At 36.0% G+C, this 10,390-nt stretch overlaps 1 pseudogene; it reads right to left on the bottom strand.

The window, feature by feature from the left end:
- Positions 1 to 7: 7 nt before the first annotated feature.
- LOC119571425 lies at positions 8 to 5,853 on the bottom strand (annotated as a pseudogene).
- Positions 5,854 to 10,390: the final 4,537 nt, after the last annotated feature.

The raw sequence follows: 10,390 nt of genomic DNA, 5'->3' as shown, positions 1-10,390 counted from the left end.
AGTTCACGGAGGTTAGGGCACTTGCCCAACAGGACAGAGAGGTCTTCTGAGGTGACAGAGGTGCCTTCAAGGGTTAGGTGTGACAAGGAGGTGAAGTACATGAGGCCAGGAGCCAAAGGAAGAGTAACTTACATTCGGTTGGATGGGGTTGTTGTAGAGCTTGAGGGTGAAATGCTTGAGGTTGGGGCACGTGGCTATGACCTGCTGCAGGTGTGTGCGAGTGAAGGTAAGACTTGATGGGGCTGTGATCAGATGCTCAATGAACAACTCTGTCAGGCCAGCCCCTTTCTGTTCAGATACCACAAAAGTGCTGGCATGCTGCAGCTCATGACCTTCAACTTGCTTAAGTTGAGCCCCAGGATGTTTGCAAGCAAGTTCCGGTCTTTCCTCTCAACACATTACATCTCAAAGTGACATCTTCTAAATTGGGGCATGTCCTCACAATGAGTGATAAAGCATTTTCATCCTGTTCCATATAACTGCTCAAAGTTTTTTAAGGCATATCGACTTTTAACATTCTCATACCTGTCTGGATTTGTACCATGTAATGTTGTAAATACATCTCCTATGTTCACATAAGGTGGTTACAACAAGTTCCTCAATGTTTGGACAAAAATGCAATAGCACAACAGCACTAGCAGTGCATGCTAGGGTGTATGCCAGGCTGACTTTCTTCAACTTTGTGCAGACCGAGGTGGAACGTATGCGTACCCCATTCTGGATCTGCAAGTATGTATCATGTGTGGGCATGTGTCCTGCTATGTGGAAGACCCCTTCATCATCCACATTTGAGCACATTTCGACCCTCAACTCCTCAAGATGAGGACAGTATTGTGACACAAGCTCTAACATGTAGTTGTTGCACATCTGAGAGCACTTGAGCACAGTGAGACCAGAGAGTGTTTGGATGAAGCGATAAAGTGGCTCCAGCTTCTTGACCTTCTGGTAGTTATATGGGGCTGTCTCCAGATCAGGGTCCAGCTGCATATTTCGACCTGTCATTTGAGTGTCCTGACGTTTCTCCCATCCATCCGGTCCACCACTGGAACAATGTTGCGGCTGTCAATGATCCAAACATACTCTGCATGCAGTCGTGTGCAGATGTAGATGTACTTGTTGTTGAGCAGCTCAGGAAAGACCAACTGCAAATGCATGAGGTTTGTTAACCTAATTCTAGCATCAATAACTACTGAAAGATTAAAAGACTAAAATTTTTTTTTTTTTTTTGTTACTTTTATTTTTACATGTAAACTTTACATTTCCTAACTATTATCTAATCACATACATTATATATATACATATATATATATATATATATATATATATATATATATATATATATATATATATATATAAATATATATTCATATTTCTATTTCTATCTATCTATATATACATATCTATATATCTATACACACTCTGTGTGTGTGTGTGTGTGTGTGTGTGTGTGTGTGTGTGTGTGTGTGTGTGTGTGTGTGTGTGTGTGTGTGTGTGTGTGTGTGTGTGTGTGTGTGCGTGTGCGTGTGCGTGTGCGTGTGCGTGTGCGTGTGCGTGTGCGTGTGCGTGTGCGTGTATGTGTATGTGTATGTGTATGTGTATGTGTTATGTGTTATGTGTTATGTATTATGTGTTATGTGTATGTGCTATGTGTTATGTGTATGTGTTTGTGTTATGTGTTATGTGTACGTGTACGTGTGCACGCAAGTGTGTGTGCAGGTGTGAGTGTGCGTGTGCCTGTGCATGCATGGGAGTGTGTGTGTGTGTGTGTGTGCATATGTACATATGTGTATGTTTGTGCATGTGTGTGCATGTGTGTGCATGTGTGTGCATGTGTGTGTGTGTGTGTGTGTGTGTGTGTGTGTGTGTGTGTGTGTGTGTGTGTGTGTGTGTGTGTGTGTGTGTGTGTGTGTGTGTGTACACTTGTGCATGTCTTGTATTTTTTCTTTTTATTAATCATTTAACCAACCATCCAATCAATCTGTCTTCACACTACACTTTTAGCCCTAGCACAAAGATGAATAGAATACCACTCACAATAAGAATTGAAAATACAGTGTAATGTTTCTAATTGTAGTTGTTTTCCTATTCATCACTACATACGTTCTAATAGCCAATTAACCAATCAATCAACCAATCCATCACTGAATCTACCTTCATAATCCCCCTCCCCCCTCCCCCCCTCATCTGACTGCAGATCCAAAGGGGCATTCTAAGCCCACATTCCTCTATTTAACATCTTAACTAAAATGCTCACCTTACTGGACTCCTGCAAAAGGTTATGGCACACAGCCGCCTGAATCTGCGGAGGAAGGAGCATTTGGACGTATTCGATGACGGGTTCAAAACGCTTCAGCGTAACACTCCGGTTACAGCACAGTTTTCTGAGGGCATGCGCCACTGTTCTTAGGGTCAAGAGCTGCAAGCTCGTCACTGGTTTGTACTGAGGCATGGCGGTGGATTGCCTTGCAGTGTTTGTATCTGTGGAAGGAAATGAGAATAATTAAAGAGAATGGAGATAAGGCTAGGTTTGAGAGTGGAGATGAATTGAGTGGGTATGAGTATGAGGAGAGACAGTTGGAGTATAAGTGACAGGAAGAACAAATAGAGAAATAATTATTTATCAATGCTGTCACAGTCTCATTAGTGTTAGTAATTTCATTATCACTATCTATATTACAATCATCTCTTTTATCAATAAAGGCTTTTTAACTTTCTAACCATTTAATCCAGTGCTGCAAAGAGATATTGAGAAACTTGAGTGCCTCAAAGAGTAAATCTCCAATTAAATGGTTTTCTTTTTTTCAACATTATTCTTATTTTCCACTTTATTCCTCTTTCTTATGTGTTTTCTTTTTCTTTTTCACTCTACAACTTTAAGTTAATATTTCATATAAATCAGATTTTTTAATTAGCTACAAAAGTCCTATCCTGACACACTTTAAATACATGTTAACAGTATGAAACTTTCAGTATGTATGTTTCATGAGATATTTTGTTACTGCTATATTCATATTGAGATTTAACATGAAAGACTACAACTAAGTTTTTCTTAGTAAGGTTTTGTTTCAAAAACATATGGTTTATTTTATGAATTGTGCTATTGTAATCAAATCTTTCATGCAATTCTTGTTTTAATCACATTTCAGTATTTTTTCCTTGAGTTTTTATGTTTCCTTCAAATTTCTGTTCAACTTCTTTTTCCTCTAATACAAATATTTTCTCCAATGACCCAATACTGACCAACAATATGAATTCATCATCACAAAGAAAAAAATTGGCTTTTAATGAGCAAGAGTAAATTAAAACTTTTCGTGTCTGATCCTACAAGTTTGTCTGGTGCCCCTCTCTCGGGGGAGAGCAAACGGCAGTCTGAGCTCAGCCAATTCTATCAACTGTATGATGTTTTTTTTTTTTTTTTTTATGTTGTTTGACCAGTATGATTGAATTCATTATCAAAACTGCAAGCCAAAAGAATAAATCACAAGAGCTATGGATCAACTTGACAATTTGGTCACTTTAATGCAAAAAGATTGGGACTGCAGTAATTAAAAATAAATAAATTTTTTTTTTTCTTTATAGGGTTTAGTATACTTTATATCACCTGGATCCTTTTTCTTTCTATATTTTTTTTTTATATTATCTCTATTAGTTTGGTCTCTTTCAAGAAGCTTTTAGTGTGTCTTAACATGTAGTACTGCTTTGTTGACGAGGAGGTTAAGCACCTGTGAATAGTAATTCTATTTTAGGGTTATTTTGATTTTTTCAGAGTTCCAAAAAACTCTGTTTTGTTGGAATGGAATTTGGACATTGTAGTATTATGTGTTTCTATGCTTTCTTCTTGACTGTGACACTATCTACATAGTGGGTTGTTTACTATTTTTATTTTGTGTAGGTGCTGGTTTAATCATCTATGTGTTGTTTTAATTCTTGTTATGCAAACATCTAGTTTTCTGTTTTGGATCTTGTTCTTGGTTGAGGTTCTGTATATTTCTGAAGGTAAATATTTGTGTTTGGGATTGTATTTTGGGGTGTTTTCCCAGTTTCTTTTGTTCTTATTTGTTTTATCTGTTTTTGTGCAGCCACATGTATGGTTATGGGATCATTTATATTTTGCACAATTTTCAAACCTTTCTGCACTTTTTGCAGCTTGATCATAAATAAAATAACTAGAACCTTTGTCTGGTCTACATAGATCTTGAAAAAATAAAGTATTTTACATGGCCAATGGAAGTATCTATATATTTTTTCCCCTCATTCATAAATGTTTAGAAAAACATTTTCCCTTTCAGTAATAGCCAACAAACCTCTATTACTTATAGTCTGGCAAGACAGGGTTAAACAGGGCTGACCCGGCAGTTCTCTCTAAATAAGAATCCTGTCCAAACTCTAGCTGGGGGGGGGGGGGGGGAGAAAGAAAGAAAGAAAAAAAAAATAAAATCAATGTATTTTTTACTGCATCAATGTCAATGAAGACATCTTATGTAATTTGCAAATTAAAATTAAGTTATTTAATATAAAAATGTAATTCTTGCAGTAGCTCCTCTAACCTTATCCTTCACTAAGGAACAATCAGCACTTGGTTTCAGCTGATATGCACTAATCGCAAAGGAGCCAACCAAAAACCCAATAAAACTGACGCTGAATTCCCAACAGGCCTATCAAAAGCAAGGGGACAGCTTCGGGGTTTGCTCATTTTTTGCCACTTCACAAAATTTGACATTTTTCAAAGCAGTTCAAAAAGCAGCTGGTATATCTTTGAAGCTGCATAGTACTGCCACGGGTCTTTCGCCAGGTGTTATATATTTATGTCACTTGGTGTTTATCACGCTATGATTGCAGCCATGTGTAAAGACCTCCATCTTAAGGTGTATATAATAATAAATTGCATAACTCCGGCTCTATATGTGTTGCTCTTCTTCTGTGCTCTCTCTCCTCTCTCATTCTGGTTTGCTTGACTTGCTGGACCCACGTTGTATTGGTTCCAAAAAGTAATGAGAAAGTACTTTGATCTGCACCTAGAAGGTTTATCACAAAATCAGGACAAGATGTTTTGACCTTTCAGATTCAGGACCTCTACTTAGGCATCTGGGATAAGCGTCCATCCTCACCCTCCCCGCAACCGGGCAAGCAGGGCAAGCTGACACCACAGTTGCACTTGTATGTAAATAATGACAGATGTAAGCCACCATAAGCTATTAGTAGGTAATTTTATGGCCTTTTGTTGTTGTTATCAAAGGGTATTTTTGTGCTTGTCAGTTGCAACTAAGTTACCTATGCACCAGAGAAGTGACAAAACCTATGCAGTGTGTGAAATGAGGCCATCGGCATAATAGAATAGTGAATGATTACTTTCAAGCCAGCTGCACTGATGGCCTCCAAGGTTCTGTACAAGCCTCATTGTCCTGCTGGTCCTGACAAGCGGTTGGGACAAAACAAGACCAGACAGGCAACGGAAAGTTTTACTTTCTCTCTATGAAGAAATTATAAGCATAGTGAGAGATTGTTTCCCTAATCCACATGTACGGAAAATAAAAACATTAAAAATGATAAATGTTATTCCAAAAGAAGTACCTCAGGCCTGTAGCATAAGAGAAAAAAAATTCTGAATGGGCCCCTTGCATCCACTGTAATGACATCAAAATACGAAGAAAAAAAAATAATAAAATAATAATATAAAGCTTCTCATCAATACTGTTTCTATGCCAGTACTATCACTGTTCACATCAATCGTTCTTATTCATCCAGCATCCCTATTCTCACCCACCTTCGTGCAATTTTGGCGTCTTTACATGGCCAGCAGAGATATTTTGTAACGAGACTTGTTGTTGTTGGTGGCGTTTTTGTAAGACTCGAATGCGGATTCTCAAAGTCGCGGATTCACTTCAGGACGCAGCGGAGTGCATCCCAATATGTGTATGTAGTTTTATATATATATATATATATTATATATATATATTTTATATATATATATATATATAATATTATATGTATATATATATGTATGTATATATATGTATTATTTATATACAGTATATGCTTTTATTGCAAAACACACACACACCACACCACACACACACACACACACACACACACACACACCACACACACACACACACACACACAAAACCACACAACCATATATATATATATATATATATATATATATATATATATATATATATTAATATATATATATATATATATGCGCGCGCGCGCGTGTATGTGTGTGTTGTGTGTGTGTGTGTGTGCACATATATGTATGTATGTATGTATGGATGGATGTATGTATGTATGTATATATACATATACACATTTATGAATCTATGTGTATATATACATACATTCATATATATACATACATATATACAACACACACACACACACACACACACACACACACACACCCCATATATATATATATATATATATATATATATATATATATTATATATATATATATTGCATGTGTGTATGTGTGTGTGTGTGTGTTCAACCCATCGCACGCAGTATAGTAAATTTGTGTCAAATTTGGTACCCTTTTTCAAAGAGGGCTGTGTTACCAGAGACATGATAGTCTCCCCTTCTTATTACATCGTTTTCTATTTGGTGCTGCATTCACATCCTTTCAGCGTGTCATGGAGGCCAGGAGAGAAGCAGATCCATAAGCTCCTTAGATTTTCATCACCGTGAGTAAGTTAAATCGAAGTTATGTTTCCCAAAGGGCAATGGTACACATAGAAGAACATGTAACATCATAGAGTAATGCCAAGAGAATTTTTAAACCATTAGTTATTGATATAATTCATGATTCCAATGGGAGAAAAAAATGACAGAGTAGTCCGGGTCTATGTGAGCAAATCGGGAGTGTCACAGTGTAATAATAACGCGAAGTTCTATTTATATATCGATATTATTCCTCTAGAACTATTTAGGATACCAGGAGGTATGGCATTTGTTAAAAAATTTTTATCAGCAGTTTTACTACAAAACATATGACATAAAATATTGCCCCTGTAAAAAATAAATGTTTTAACAGTGACCTTGTATGAGGTGTGGGCCATTTATGACACACTGAGTGTCCACATAGGACTGAGGGTCTATACAGTTTACAAATTTCCCCAATTTCATGTGTTTTTTGCAAAGTGGATTCTTTATTGAATTTCAATTTACATATTATGTTTGTTACTGCAGACTATATATTAGAGGTATTTAGTAATTATCCATATTAATTTACTTAATTTTCTCAAACATATCATTATCGTGTTTATGTTTTATTGATGATCGGAAAATATTTTCCACAAACCTGATTCACTAATATTTTTCAGATTCTGATATCGTGCTATTATTAGAGGATTCTGACGCAGAAGTCCTTTCGAATGAAGAGTGGCCTCAAGAATTTACCACCCCAAAACAATGGAAGACTGACTCAAAGGAGGAAGGAGAGGATGGTGCCTGCCGAACCTTAATCTCAATTGAAGGTCAAGAGGAATCCGTAGTAACAAAAAAATATTATCAGCAGTATGTAACGCAGCAGTAAGGGTTCCACAGAGGCCTCATGGCCGAGTGGTTAGAGCGTCGGACTCAAGACTGTCACAACGCCAATCTGAGTTTGAGGGTTCGAGTCACCGGCCGGTTGCCTGCCTAGCCCCTGGGTGGGCAAGCCAGCCCAAGTCAGTGCCGGTCCCAGAACCGGGTAAATAGAGATGGTGACTCGATAGAAAAAACCGGGCGGAAGGGAACGGCAAACCACCGCTCTAAATTGCCAAGAAAATCATGGAAATCCATGATCGCCAAAAGTCCTTGTAGGACAGGGCACTAGGAAAAAAAGGGTTCCACAGGGATTGAAAGTACAGTCATTTCAGTATCCAAACCAGATGAAATTGTAAGATCATCAGAGCCTTTGTCTCCAACTGAGGATTTTAATGGGTATATTTCTGAAAAAAATATCAGAAAAACTCTTATTACAGAGACACAGAAGAATTATTATCCACTTCAAGTAAATAAAGACGTCATGGAAAAAATCATTGGTATACATTTTATCATGGGGGTACTGAAATTCCCCAAGCAAAACATGTACTGGAAAAAAATGGACAATGATTTCCATTATTATGATACAAGAACAGAAATCTTTTTCAGGTTTTGAGGGCCCACCTTAAGCTTGTTAACGACAATACAGGACTCCTAGCAAGAATAAAGATTTTTTCTGGAAACTTGACCTTTATTAGTCAGCATCAGGCAGAGATTTGTGAAGTTGGAGAAAAACAAGCTCTGTTGCTGTGGATGAGATGATCATCCCCTTTACAGGCAGTACTATCTTGAAACAGTTTTTGCCCACAGAAGCCAAAATCTACATGCCTGAAAGTCTTTGTGCTTGGTTCACCGAATGGCCTTATTCTTGATTTTGAGTTCTACCGGGGTAACAACAGCTCATGAGTTCCGTGACTAGACAAACTTGAGAGTTAAAATGTTTCAACAATTTGACCATTGGTGAGGCTGTAGTCCTAAGATTCGTGAATTCTGTACCCCAAGGAATCTGTACTTCGACAGGTTCTTCACCACACATCGTCTTCTTGAAATTTGACGAGTGTGGGATGGGGCTACTAGAACACTTAAAAAATCTGGTGTTTAAAAATTTTGTCAGCGCTAAACGAAAAAAAAACTAAAGAGATTTGGTAGAGACACTTCAGACTATCTGATACGGGATGACAGAGGATTCTCGGTGACTGTGTGGTATGATAAGAAAGAAATATTTTTTGCATCCAGTCAGCTGGTATAAAGCCAATCTCATATGCCAGAGATGATGTAAAGAAGACGAAAACATTCTGAGCATACAGCGACCAAGGATCATTGAAGCATACAATGAAAGCATGGGCGGTGGGGGACATAGAAGACCAAGTTTTGCCATGTTATAGAAATAAGTCCCGCACTGTCAAATACACTGTCCGAGCAATGGTAAATATGTCCGATATGGTATGTTCAAAACTCGTGGCTTGAATACGGAGACTGTACCAAGGTAAAATAAAAGGCCAATGGATAGCATAGTTTTCCCAAACTCCAACTTGTTGACTCCTTGATTGAAGGAAATTGCAGTGGGGTTTATAAAGGAGCTGTAAGCTCAGGAGGTCTTTGCTACAGCGCAAAAGACCTCACCTATACCAAATTTTGAAACATGTACTACTGGATAATACCACTTGCCGCCTATGGAATCAGGAATGGGGTGTCGCTATCCTGGTTGTTCTGAGATACTAGAGTTTCTTGCAGTTTATTTAAGAATTTTCTAGCCATGAGTGATATTTAAAATGTTTAAACATTTAATTTCTGCTAATCTAAAATATTCTGTTTAAAAAATGAATGATATTATTGCTTTTTCACATGCTGTGATAGTTCTGTCCTAAAATACCTCCTAAATTTATAAAGGGAGTTTTTCTTTTATATCAGTATATTTTTTAAAAAAATAAGTTTGTTTGCTTTTACTTCAGTTAGAAAATGTCAGATTTCATACCATATCTAATCCGTTGTGTCAAATGTGAGTGTAATGCAGTTATATAATATATATATAAAATATATAATATATATATATATATAATATATATTATATATATATTATATATATTAATATATATATTATATATATATATATATATATATATATATATATATAAGTGGGGTGTGTGTGTGTGTTGGTGTGTGGTACACACATGTATGTGTGTTGTATTATATATATTATATAATATATAATATATATATATATATCTATATATATAATAAAATATATATATATATAAAATATATATTATTGCTGTGATAGTTCTGTCCTCAAATACCTCCTAAATTTATAAAGGGAGTTTTTCTTTATATCAGTATATTTTTTACAAAAATAAGTTTGTTTGCTTTACTTCAGTTAGAAAATGTCAGATTTCATACCATATCCTAAATCCGTTGTGTCAAATGTGAGTGTTAATGCAGTTATATATATATATATATTAATTTTATATATATATATATATATATAATAATATATATATATATTATATATATATATATATAAGTGTGTATTTTGTGTGTGTGTACACACATGTATGTGTGTGCGTGTGTATATATATATTTATATAATTATATATATATATATATATATATAAAAATATATAAAATACATACACACACCCCACACACACACACCCCACACACACCATAATTAAAATATATATTTTAAAAATATATATTATATATATAAAATATAAAATTTATATATATATATATATATATTATATATATATATATATATATATATATATCATCATCATCATCATCATCAAGGGGCATCCACCCTTTGCTTCCAGCCACGAGGATCCCTCGAGGGGAGTCTCCAGGCAGGTACACGGCCCATCTC

The sequence above is a fragment of the Penaeus monodon genome, unplaced genomic scaffold (genome assembly GCF_015228065.2).
Source record: "Penaeus monodon isolate SGIC_2016 unplaced genomic scaffold, NSTDA_Pmon_1 PmonScaffold_6219, whole genome shotgun sequence".
Taxonomy (NCBI): Eukaryota; Metazoa; Arthropoda; class Malacostraca; order Decapoda; family Penaeidae; genus Penaeus; species Penaeus monodon.
This window is presented reverse-complemented; position numbering and strand designations above follow the sequence as displayed.